Raw genomic sequence first — 12,429 nt, 5'->3', positions numbered from 1 at the left:
GGTATCTGCGGAGGCCCCTGGGAAAGCCTGGCCTTGCTGATAGAAGCACCCCCCCCTTCCTCCTCTAGCATGAAGGCACATGAAACAAGACCCTAAGGGTCAGCTGGGGCCATGTAACTTGTTCTAGTCAGTGACTTGTGAGCAGAAGTGACTTGTGATACTTCTGGGCCAGAACATTTAAATACCAACATGAGACCCTCCAAGAACTCTCTTTCCATCTGCTCGTGATAACTGGCATGGTTTCAGATAGCGACTGATCTGTCATCCTGGGCCCCAAAGTGAGGAGACATGGAGCAGAGGCCCCACTGGCTCCTAGCAGACCTGTAGCAGGAGTGAGAAACTGGTTGGAAGCCACTGAGCTTTTGGAATTGTTTGTTAGTGCAGCAGACCCTAGTCCATTCTGACAGACACAATCGTGACCCCATTCCTCCACTAAGTCCATCATCTGTGAAGTAACTGAATGCTAAGAACTCCCGAGTGAGTGACTGACTGAATGCCAGGCCCCATCCCTTCAGCTCCTGTCTAGAAATGATTGTACATCAACCTCGTTTACGATGTAGGTGCCCCCTCTGAGACAACTTCCGTCAGTCCTTCAATTTTGATAGCCATCCAAATTCCGTTATTAAAAACAAGAGTCACTCGGCCATCCCTCCCAAACCTACAGAAGCAGTCCCTAGAGGTGGGTCAAGGCCATCTGCATTTTTAATCAAGTTTCCTGGAAGGTTCTGACAATGGGCCAGGGTTGGGGACTCTGGTCTCTCTGGGTGGAAATTTCCAGCGCCATCAATAGGCCAGAGATGGTGATTATCTTCAGCCTGTGGGATTTTAGCTTCTTCCAGTCATTCTGTTCCCAGCTCTGCTTCCCAACCCCCACCCTCATTCCCAGGCGGCCACTTTGACCTAAAAGCAATTACCTTTGGGAAGGGTTCCCTTGAATATGTCAGTGATATCTTCTCCCTGACCCTCATATCTCTAGTCTGTCAAAAGAAGGGAGTTGGACCAGGGTGGCCAGAAGAGCCTTCTTTGAGAGGTGTCAGTGCTTAACAATCAAACCTCTTTCACACACACATCACACGGTGTCATGGGATTGTGCTGCTTCTAAGATAATAGAGGCTTAGCACATATGTGATGTGTATAAATTCATAAGTGTGCCCCATGCTCTGAGGTGTAACCATCAGATAAAGTTAAAAGCTGTGTGGCAGTTGTCTTCTTCATCCCTTTGGTGTTTCTCTGTGACTGTATATTTAGCCTTATTTGGAGATAATATGTAAATTGGAGGATTGAATGGCAAGGCCCGGGGTAGTGGCTCCCCTGACATCCTCCCAGCCCCCCACCACACCATGATGGGTCCAGGGGAGGCAGAAAAAGGCCTGGTGTTGGGTGTTTGGGGCCCACTTTCTGTAGCCAGGCTCTGCCAAGGCAAGCAGCGGTCTCTTGTGGAGACGGGGGGCGGGGGGGGGTGAGTCTCCACAAGGAAGGGAAGGGGGAGACGGGGGGTCCCTTCCATTTCTGAGAGCAGAGCCAGCTTTAGGCTGTGCTGGATCTTCATGGAAACACAGCTGAAATTCCAAAGATTTATGATGGGAGGAGAGACAGAACCGCAGGGTGCTCTGGACAGAGGAAGGGAAGTCATATTTATTGAGCGCCTACTCTCTACTGGCCCTGATGGGAGCTCCAAACCCCTGCGGCCTGTAGTTGGGCCAACTGCTCTGCAAGGCAGACAGACGTTCTTCTCGTTTTACAGATGAGGACACTAAGGTATAGAGAGGGGAAGTCGCAATCAAAGCTCAGATTAGGTCTGCCTGACTCTAAAGCCTGGATTTCACCTCCTATAAAGTTGTAGGAGGACTGTGACCTCTGGAGACAGGCTGGGGATGGAATTCTGGCCCATCACATTGCAGCTATGAATTATGGGTGTTCTCTCTTGTTGGAGCTCCGGTTCCTCCCATGTGACATGACAGTAGTGACAGAACCTACCTCATAAGGATGTTGTGAGAATTATGTGAGACAGTGCTTGGCAGGTGCTAAATTCTAGATATGTGCTACCTGTGATTGTTCTAGAGAGAAGACCAGTGGCAGTTTGTTGGACAGGGAAGGGCCCTTGCAGGGGTGAGGAGGTATGTGCATGTAGATTTTATTGTTCCTGAGCTCAAGAAGCTTTCTCAGGGCAGAGAGAGCAGTTGCTTAATGTGGCCCTTGGGTGGTTGAGTTGCCCTGCCCTATGACAACCTGCTGTATTCACCCCTCCTTCTGTCTCTACAAGCTGTCCCCTATTCCCCATCCCCCTGCCCTGGTGGCTGCTCTGCTGGGCATTCCACACTATACTGGGACATTCATATCTTTCTGGGCTCAGGGACAGGGATGTGTGGGGGAGCTCCTGGGAGCTCCCATACCATGTGTGTCTTTACCCTCTCCTGAGACAAAGTAGGCAAGAAGGCTCTAGAAGGTGTCCATGGTCTTACAGAGGAAGTGAGTGCCGGGCCGTCCCCCTAATTTCCTTGCATTGCCTTCTCTGGCCAACCCTATGAGGTAGCCATGGGTTTGGGGCCCAGGTCAGTGGGATGTGCTGAGTGTCTTTAACAGGTTACTTAATTTCCCTAATAGGCCTCACATTCCCCACCTGCAAAACAGAGAGGATCCAAATCATCCCCACTTGCTATAATTTTTTGAATTAATAAAATATGGCACATAAAGCACCAGGATGGAAATCAGTGCAGTGCTCAGTTTGCCATCGTTCTTATTACCCATGGTTCTCCTGGAAGTATGTATGCTTGATAGTGGAGCTAAACCACTTATGTGTTCGCTTGGAAACAATGGTGTCTGCATTCTGTTCTAGGTCCAGATGGGTAGAGGGAAGAGAGGGGAGATACCCACATGAACTATGGCCTTGGTCCTCGTCCTGGAGGAGTTCAAAAGCTGGAGGAAGATCATTAGTAGAGTGCCTGGGGAGGGAGAGAGGTCCAGGGGGAAGAGAGAGGGTACAGGTAATGGCTCGAGGCCACCTTGGGGATATCACAAAGGAGGCACTATTCGAGAAGGGTCCCAGTGAGAGCAGTGAGCTTTTGCCATTCCATGTAGAAGGAGTTCCTTTGAAGATCCACAGCTTATAAGTCTTGGTGGGAAATGTAGAGCGCGGGGACTTGACTTCTTAGCTTCCTAAACATGTGGCCTTGACTCCAGACATCTGTGGCTAGCCAGCCAGGTGGCCTGACGCAGCGGGGAGCATGTGAGGAAGGGGGGGGGTGCCGTCCCTGTCAGAGGGAGCCATGGTGGCAGTCCCGCATGGGTCTGATACCTGCTGTCTTGTCTGTCCTAGCATCGGGGCTGTGGTGTCGCCAGGCAACAATCCATAGTGTGACTTCGGGTCTGGCTCCTGTCCACCCTCAACCCTGGCTCTCTGGCCCTCCCAGAGATTCCGGGAGCCATGTGTCATTTACTATGTATGTTCACTGCGTAGATCAGCCAAAACTCCTTTGTGTTGTGATTAAGAACATTTCCTGGATAAGTAGGCAGAGAAGGGAGAGTCTCCGAGTCCCAGGCAGAGGGTACAGCTTGGGCAAAGGCTCAGATGCTTGAAGAACACCAATGTATTCTGAAAAGAGTTGCAAGCCCGTGAGCTCTGTGGTGCTAAAGAACATGTATTCCACATGGGGTCTGGGGTTGGGGGGACCAGCAAGAGACGAGGTTGATGAAGTAGGCTAGAGCACTGAATGCTACCATTACAGAGGGTGAATTTGACCTTGGAGTGGGCACCGTGTGTTTTTAATAGGGCAGGACTGGCATCCGATGTGCAGTTTTCTCTAGGACAGCACACAGCATGGTAGGACGGGGTGAAGCTAGAGGCAGGGAGACCAGTGAGGAACCTGTAGGAGTCTTCTCACGGGGCAGGTGTTGGCTGGGACTACTGCCCCTTGGGAGCTGTCAAAGACCGCTCACCCTGCTGCCTCCACCCTGGCCATCCTGGGCCCTGCCTGACCCGTTGCACGATTTCTGCAGAATCTCCATGGTCACCTCTGCTTTGGAGTTCCTTCCTCTACCACATTCATCGTAGCTCCTGGATTTTTGTATGAAACTCAGCGTCTTGATTGTTTGATGCTGACCGAAATTCCAGAGGTGTCAGAGGAAGTAATGACATTTCAGCAACGTTGAAAACAAACTGCAAATTGTCCTTTCAACCTTCTTGTTCTCAGAGGACTTTCCATGTCCTGAGGGATTCGTGGTCAGCTTTTTCTCCTCATGAGTGCACTAGCCTCTGGCCAACTTATTATTTCCTGGCTCCTCTCCCTCTGCCCTGTCGCCTCTTCATTCCCACCCTCATGATTTGCCAACAGAATGCCAACTTTTCATGACGGGATCCTCTGCAAGTCAGTTCTCAGCTCCTTTTTGCAAACAGCCCCAGGCTGACTTTTGCATCTCCAAGCCGATCAAGAAGGTCATCCAAACAGAAAGGTGATCCTTTTAACACGCTCCCTTGAAGACAAGAGTGGTTAACATGACTTTCCTGCTTTATGCTACAGCTGTTCACGGTTGTGTTTTGCTGCTAATAACTGTTAACCACAAAATAGCAGTAGCTTGTGCAAGACAAGAGCTTGTCTTATGTAAAAGTCTGGAGGAAGGCAGTGCTGGGCAGATACGGTGGCTCCATGACCACCCTAAGCTCCACCATCTTGGAAGTGCTGCCTTGTGATCCAAGATGGCTGCCCTAGTCTCCTGACCTTCATCTTGGAGCTTTCTGGTAGAGTCTCCAGTTAAAAATTAGGGTTCATATTATTAAGGAAGGAGTGGCACATGTATACAGGGAGGAAACTAGTGGTCTGTGCTGTATCTATGTACCTCCCACTTCTCTCAGAAGCTACAACTGTATTCCCTGTGCTGGGTGATTGGAGCTTTAGTGTTTAGTCTGTTGGTCGTTAGTCAAGAGTAATTGTTCTCAATCCTTTTAGAAGTGTCAACATTACAGTTCTAGGAAGGGCTGTGGGGCTCGTCGGACCCAGGTGTGTGAGGCCCTTCAGAGAGGCAGGCCGACCCTTGCTCTTGGCATCTGGCTTCTCTGCCTTTTTCTGGGACTCTGCTTGCCTGTCATCTTTCTGTGGCTGAAATGGATTAGGTCCCAGCAACCCGTAGATGTCCTGGCTCCTGCTGCCTGTCAGCCAGTTGTACGCAAAGTGTTTATTTCCAGAAAGAAAGTAGAGCTACAGAGAGGTGCCCATCTCTCTGGCGAGATGGCTCAGTGGTCAGGAGCCTGTGAGGGAGGATGAGGCTGCCTCAGCTCCAGGAGCTGCTCTTGGCTTCCTGCTCCGATTCCTCCCAGGGCGTCTGGTGCTTCATTGTCAGCTGAGCGCTGGACATTTGCTGCTGCCGCTTGCACTTTGAGTGGACTGCTTTCTGTGACCGCACCCCAAAGTGGGGATTCCTCGTGCCTCTGGGGATGCTGGGGGAATACAGAGATCTTCATAGCTCTACCTAGAATGAAACTCTGGTCTGTTTCAGTGCCCTTTCTTCTGCTCTTTCCCTCGATGGGCTGTGATTGGCAGGCTTCAGGTGGTGGACTGCGGGCACACTCATGCTATTCTCAAGATATTCCCAGCTGTCTGCCTCCTACATTCGAGGCAGGGTTGCACCTGCTGGCCCCAAGGTGGGGCCATGTGAGTAGTCCAGCCAGTGACCCATGAGTAGAAGTGACACATGCCCCTTCTGGAGTTGGGCCTTTAAAAATTGCTGCTTTGGGGGCGCCTGGGTGGCTCAGTCGTGAAGTGTCTGCCTTCGGCTCAGGTCATGATCCCAGCATCCTGGGATCGAGCCCCATATCTGGCTCCCTGCTCAGTGGGAAGCCTGCTTCTCCCTCTGCCTGCTGCCTCCTGGTCCCCTGCTTGTGTTCCCTCTCTTGCTATCTCTGTCATAAATAAATAAAATCTTAAAAAAAAAAATTGCTGCTTTGACTCTCCCTTTCTTTCAGGGTGACAGTGGACAGTATTTGAAATGGTGGGTGCTCCGTCCGCCTGAGATCTAGGTCAAGAGTGACCTGGAGCCGAGCTCCCAGCTGGCCCTTGGTTCATAGACACAGTGAAGGAGAAAGAAATGTTTAATGTTTGAAGCCACTCAGATTTAGGATTTTTGTGTGATCACAACATTATGCAGCCTACCTGATCAATTTTGGTTGCCAGGCGTCCCAGTGCCCTTCCCATTTGAGACTTTGCCCTCTGAGCCTCGCTGTACAAGGTGAAAATGCCAGATCTACACCCACTTTCCCAGCTTCCCTTGCAGCTCAGGGGCCAAGGCTAGCCCAGACGGTGCTGAGCCCGGGGAGGGGGGTGGTGGCCAGAGGCTGGGTGTTCTTAGCAGCTGCCGCAGAGACAGTGCTGGGCTGGTTCTATAGCAAGGGTTTGGGTTATGCTTCTGGCTGTGTGACCTCCCTTTTTCCATGCCTGCTTCCTAAGCCTCATTTTCCAGCTTTCCCATATGTTCTGTGAGCTGCCCAGTATCTTTCTGTAAATTCCCTTTCAGTTTAAATCACCCAGCATCATGCTGCTGGAGACTAGGAGCCTTGGACCAAAAACGGGCATTTAGGGGCGGTTGTGAGGCTGCAGGAAGGCTGGGGGGAGGGACAGGTGGGATGTGACTAGCTTCTCTTCCCCTGAATGAGTTGCTTCCCCAGGAGCAAACCTTCTCTATCTTAGCCCAAAGCAAGCCAGAGGGGACTGGGCTCAGGGGTTCTGCTCAGACTTGGACCACCTTTAGGCACGTGAATCATACATTCTTTATCAGTAATATACAGCAAATAATACGCCCTCACTTAGCGGGTAGTTCCGAGGAATGTATTTGAAAGGGAATGCATTTGGGAGCATTCTGGGAACCGCAATTTGAACCCCCAATGTGAGTTTACCCTTTATCCTTGGAAGCGTGACCTTGCTGAGCAGATCCAGCCAGGGAGGCTGGGGTGGCAGGACTGTAGAATGGAGGCCGCCCTTCCTGATGCGCTTCTGTCACTCACCTCCTGGGTAGTCGCAGCTCCGTCCTCTCAGTTCCAACCCATCTGAGATTCTGCCCAAGAGACCAGAGACTTCACGTTTAAGGTAATGAAAGGATTCCTGATGAGCTCGGAAAAAGCCAAGAAGCAGAAAGGTGGGAAAAGATACTGGGGATTCTTTTCTTCAGTCCTCTCAATTTCCAGAGCTCAGAGAAGGAGACCTCCCAACGCACAGCCACACAGCAGCTCTCGCTGAGCTGGGGGTTGGGAGGCACATTTTTCCCACTCTTAACCTGGAGGCATACTTGTGCTGTCATCCAAATTGGCAAAAATGATCTGGAAAGACAGCAACACTCCTTCAAATCTACAAGCCCCATTTCATAGCAACCTGTGATCACCTGATCCCTTACCCCCGCCCCCCACCACCACGAGAGAAGGATCCTCAGAGTACACTTCTTTTCGCTTTCTCAGCCATCTGAAACACTTTATTGCGGAAGGGTGAAAAATTGCTGAATTGATCTTTTTAAATTAACATGGGATCCAAATGAAAGAAATTTGGAAGAAGAGAACTTTCTCATCCGAGTGGCTGCCAGCACCCAGCCCCACCACCCACCCCATCCCCCCAGCTGAAGTGTCCCTTGTTCTTGCCTTCTCTGCCCCAGATTCATGGGCTGCTCTTTGAATCGTTGGCAATTTTCTCTGCACTGTCCTGACAACCTCCGGCCATGAAATTAAAAAGCTAGTTACCGAATCTTGCTCCTAACGTCTTTGTCCTTGCCAGCGATTCGACAGAGAAATCTGGAAGAGGGAGCCTCCGCTATGCCTGCAGTGGGCTGAAATGCCACCGGAATGACAATGGGCTTCACCAGGGGAGGGGGAGAGAATGCGCAATTTGCCAGGAATGAATGCATGAAAGAGAGAGAGGAAGAACGAACTTTGGGCTTCAAATTGAAAAATTCCAGTGTCTCAGCAGAGCTCTTGGTGCCTCTGCTCCAGGACCTGCTACAAAATGCTGAGTGGGGCACATTTCCCCACACCAGTGCCCTCTGGTCCTCCGCCAGGGTCCAGAGCTCACGGCTGGAGAGCTGGGAAGTCAGAATTTGGGGAGGAAGTGGCTCCAAACTGGGGCAAGCCTTCCCTGGGAGGCCAGCCCGCCTAGCCAGCTTGCCTGTGGCCGAGCACCCTCCCCAGTCGTCCCACCTGCCACCCCCTCGCCTGAAATCTCTCCCCTGCTTGTAGACTCTAGGTGCTCACTCCACACACTGTCTACCACCAGCCTCCACTCCCAAGGAATTTTAAGAAATCTCAAAACTGGAAGAATTTTCATTACCTTTAATTAAGGAAAATCTTTCTACAAGGAGACTGTGGTGTGGCTTGCTGCAGGTGGGTGGGGCTCAGTCCCTTGGCCTTGGCACCTGCGCTGAGCAAGTGCCTGGTGGATACTCGTTGGGTGAGGGAAGAGGGGCAGCTCTGTCAGAGATCAGCTCTCTTCCCTGCATTGCCCCCTCTGGGCACGGGCTCACAGATGGCCACGTGGCTATATAGGGAAGTGGGAAAGAGGTGTTTGAACCCTGGGTTGCCAGGGAGAGCAAATGAGGTCCTTGGCTTTATAGCCAAAGTTCTTGAACAAGTTGCTTAATCTCCCCAAGTATGACTCCTTTTCTGTGAAACGGGAGTCACCATGGTGGCCACTCAGAGGGAAGCTGTGAATTAGTCAGTGTTGAATAAAAATAATGTAGCCAGGACCTGGACCCAGAGCCCATCCTGACCCAGAAGTTCTTGAGAGCTTTGGCCTCACCATCCCAGGGAACTTGGGATTAGTGTCATTGCTGGACAGGTCTGGCATCGAATGGCCCCCGGGAAGCTAGGTTGGTCCTCACTATTTAACTGAACACAAGCATTCACTCAGTCACCCAGTCGCTATTCATTTATCTGAACCAGTGTCTATCGGGGGCCTTCTGTGTACCACCCTGTGTACCAACCCTGTGGGATTTGGGCTAAGGGAGTAAGGGAAAGGTGGCATGGGCTCGGTTTTTGGAGCTTACAAGCGAGCAAGAAATAAACAAAATCAAGATCAAAATCCTTTGGGGTTCAGATCAGGAGGTGGTCAGGGAAGGCTTCTTTTGAGAGGTGTTGTTTGAACTGAGACCTAAGAAGAAGAAGAAGCTGCCTGTGCTCAGACCTGAGGAAAGAGGGTCCCATTGTGTGGGAGCAATCGTATAAAGGTTTGGAAGGGAGAACGAGCCTGCCCAGCGGGTTAGTATGTCCACAGCTGATGGAGTAGTGGGCCAGGGGCAGCGGCTGGGTTCATTGGAGAAGTCATTCCACAGGAAGCCCATCCAGAGGACTGGTGCTAGGCCTGGAGTCCAGAACGTGAGGTAGGGTTGGAATACTTTGACCGGTGGCTTCCTGCAGCCCCCTCTGTGTCCTGCACCTGCTGGGCCTGCTTTAGAGGACAGACTGTGTAAAACGGAGAGGCGGCTCCACCAGTCTCCACGTTGTTAGGTATGGCTCAACTTCTTAAAAGTGCATGTCTCCTGCTGGCCTTGGGGTCGTGCCTGCCACCAGGCTCTCCTGCCGCCCACCCTGTGTGGAGTGCGCGCTGGTGCTGGCTGCCAGTGATAGAGGCTGCTGAAGTCAGAGAGGCTTTTCCCGAGCTGCGTCCTGACTGGGACAGGAGTCAAGTAAGCTCCATGGTCAGCCTGTCCTCCGGGCCCCCAGCCTGCACTCACCCTTATGACCAAGTCTCCTCTGCTCTGATCTGTGTCACATGAGGACCTGCATTCCCCCTGGAAGTCGGACCTGGGGTGCCCACACCATGTTGCCATGACTAGTCAGCACGCAAAGGGCTTCCCACTTGGGGTCAGGCAGCCAAGGGACCTCGAATCATCTGTGAGGCTCATTATTATTAATAATACAGGCCAGAAAGAATAAATATGAAAACCACGTTGTAGACAAAGTCTCCAATCTGGCGTGTTTGGAGATGAGCTGGTGAATCCCGAGGTTAATGAAAGCGGTTAAGTTTGACCGTCGTGGACTGCGTTTGTAAACTCAGAGATGTGAACGGGTGAGACATTCGTGAAGCATCTCCCCCGCCAAACACTACAGCGGGCACGGGAGGCCCCCAGGGTGTTAGCTGTCGACTGGGAACCCGCCCGCCTGCGTGCTTGGAGCGCCAGCCCAGTGCTGGGCTGGGCCACGTGAGAGAGGGCTGGGCTGCAAATTCTGGTGTCTGTTCTGCGTCAAGATTTGGCTTTGTCACCAGATTTCTGTAGAGATGAACCTGACAGAGCCCCGAATGTAGTTCCTTCTGTGGTGGGTTAGGTTTTCATACTCGATGAAGTCAATTATACCTACATCTTGGTGAAGCAGGCACAGAAGGGGAGGTTTGTATCTCAGAAAAATCTCTTTTTAGATTAGGCAAAATAGAATTCATGCTTGAAAAAAGAGTGCTATTTCTGTCATCAATCTGATTTTGTACCCATTTCAGTTTTAAGCTCTATGTTCCATTCCAGTGCAAAACCCTCCCCCCCCATCTCCTCCTCCTCTCCCTCCTCAGATCTTCCCCATCCTCCTCCTCCCCCTCCTCCTCATCCTTCCCCTCCTCATTTCCTCTCCCTCCACCCTTCCCCCCCTCCTTCCTCTCCTCAACTCTTCCCCCCTCCTCCCTCTCATTATTTCCTCCCCTTTTCTCCATCCCCCCTTCTTCTTCTCCTTGTCTCTCCCTTCTCTCTCCTCCCCCTCAGCTTTCTCCCTTTTCCCCCCACCTCCTCTTTCCTATTCCTTTCTTCCTCTCTCCCCACTCCTCCTCCTATAAGTCAGTCCATATTTATTTGCCTTCGATTTGAGGTGTAGTCGCAATCAGGAGACTTAACTGTTGGAAATCAGAAAACACAGGAGCAGCTGACCTCGTTTATAGGAGTTCCTTTGTTTTCTCTCTAAAATGGGAACAGTTCAACACCACATCTATTGACTTGGGCCTATGTTTGTTTTTGCCAGTCTTCTGGGTTCTCTGAAGAAGAAAAGAGGAATAAAGAGGACAGCATCCTCCCTTTTAGCAACTTCCTCTCTCAGCGGGAACCTCCTTTGTGATGGGAGCTTTCTGTCTGGACACAGACCACAGGATGACTGTCTGTATGCAATTCACAGTCGGAGAGGGCGGCTCAGGCCACAAATGCTACTAAACATCAGGGTCACTGTGGGCGGGAGGAAGGCTCCGCAGATAGGGTGGTGCTTAAGCTGAGCCTTGGAGTTTGGAATGATCTGGAATTGGAAGGGTGGTCACTCTTGATTGTAATCATAGGACAAACCCATCTCTCCCCAGATTCCCCTTCCTGCACTGTGTAGACCTGCCTTCTTGTTTTCTTGCCCGTCTCCTCCTCATGGCAGCCCCCTTGCCCTTATGTCTTTCTGGCATTGGACCTTTTCTCCCCACTTCCTCTCACTGGAAGTAACCAGCCCTCACTCATGCTCACTTACCGGATGTTTCCCTCAGCACTCTCAGGAGACCCAGGTATCCTAGTGCTGTGGGAGCAATGTGGGTGACTGATCAGGCATGGACTTGGAGTTCACACTGACTTGAATCTGGATCCTCTTCTGCTCGAGACTTGCGGACCTGGGCAAGCTGATCAACAGGTCGGGCCTCTGTATCCTCGCCTGTCCCTGGGGGTGATGGTCCCTACTTCAGGGCTGCATTCTGGATGAAATGGGATAATGCGTGGGTAAAAGGTCTAGTGCAAGTAGAGACGCCCCCAAAATACTGGTTCTGGCCCTAGTTCATTTCAGCCAAGCCTGATGGCAAACAGAACCCATGGGGGAGATGGAGGAGTGAAAGCACTCACACTGTGGAGTCCCATCACACTGGCCTCTTTTGGACAGCTGACTTATCTGGAGTCTTCCCAATTGCTACGCCCTGCATGAAACTGACTCATGGATGAGAAGTGTCGCTCCCAGCGGCTGACGTGTAGAAGGCATGAGCTTCACCGTCACAGCTGAGCCCAGGCCATAGAAACTGAACCCCCAGGGCTGCATCAGGCAGAACATTTATACCAGCCTCAGAAAGAGGATAAAATGCATTGGAAATGACGAATTGCCTCCGTGAAGTCTTCACACAGAATTGTTCTCCCTCTCTAGTCGAGGTCCCTGCGGGCGAGAAGCATTTGGAAGTAGGATGTGGGAAGCCCCAACGTGACTGATTTTCCCGAGTTGCCCTCTGGAGCTCGCACACAACATTCCGTCCTCAGAACTCACACAATGCCGAGAGCTCCTCACGTACCGAGAACAGAGTAACCAAACCCAGGGCAGCTGGCATCGTGGGGCGCTTTGTTTGCTAACCTGACTGACAGACTCAGCGCGCTGACAACAGCCCGCCAGCCTGCTTCAGGCAGCACAGAGCCCGGGGCCGGGGAGCTCTCTCGGCCTGCTTGTTAGAGTGACAGCAGCAGAGATCAAAGTTTAATGCA

Source organism: Neovison vison, chromosome 1 (genome assembly GCF_020171115.1).
Source record: "Neovison vison isolate M4711 chromosome 1, ASM_NN_V1, whole genome shotgun sequence".
Taxonomy (NCBI): domain Eukaryota; kingdom Metazoa; phylum Chordata; class Mammalia; order Carnivora; family Mustelidae; genus Neogale; species Neogale vison.
The sequence above is the reverse complement of the archived record's forward strand: the minus strand, read 5'-3'. Positions refer to the sequence as shown.